This window comes from Etheostoma spectabile, chromosome 15 (assembly GCF_008692095.1).
Source record: "Etheostoma spectabile isolate EspeVRDwgs_2016 chromosome 15, UIUC_Espe_1.0, whole genome shotgun sequence".
Lineage (NCBI taxonomy): Eukaryota > Metazoa > Chordata > Actinopteri > Perciformes > Percidae > Etheostoma > Etheostoma spectabile.
The window spans coordinates 15,039,476-15,039,763 of NC_045747.1; the positions used below are offsets into that span (position 1 = coordinate 15,039,476).

Here is a 288-nt window from a genome sequence, read left to right on the forward strand (position 1 = left end):
TAAAAGTAGAAGTAATGATTTAACTTCTTTACTCAAGTAAAAGAAACAAAGTAGAGGCTTGGAAATTTACTCAAAGTATAAAAGTAAAAATAGCCTTATGAATGACAAAGCTCCCTGGACCAGACACGTGTTACTAGAGAGATGCTGAGAAACTACAGTGGACGTGTAAAAAAGGCTCTTTATTCTTTATATGCCATTGCCTATATTTTAAATGGCTGTTTGCCAATAGGCCTAACACATTTAGCTTATTTAATGTGACAGAGACTGGGACTCCAGGTTAATAAGATT

General features: G+C 34.4%; 1 protein-coding gene across 1 annotated transcript in view; it reads left to right on the forward strand.

Moving 5' to 3' along the window:
- Positions 1 to 288, forward strand: part of phb (prohibitin) — a 4,071-nt gene that overhangs the window by 2,655 nt on the left and 1,128 nt on the right. The window lies entirely within an intron of this gene.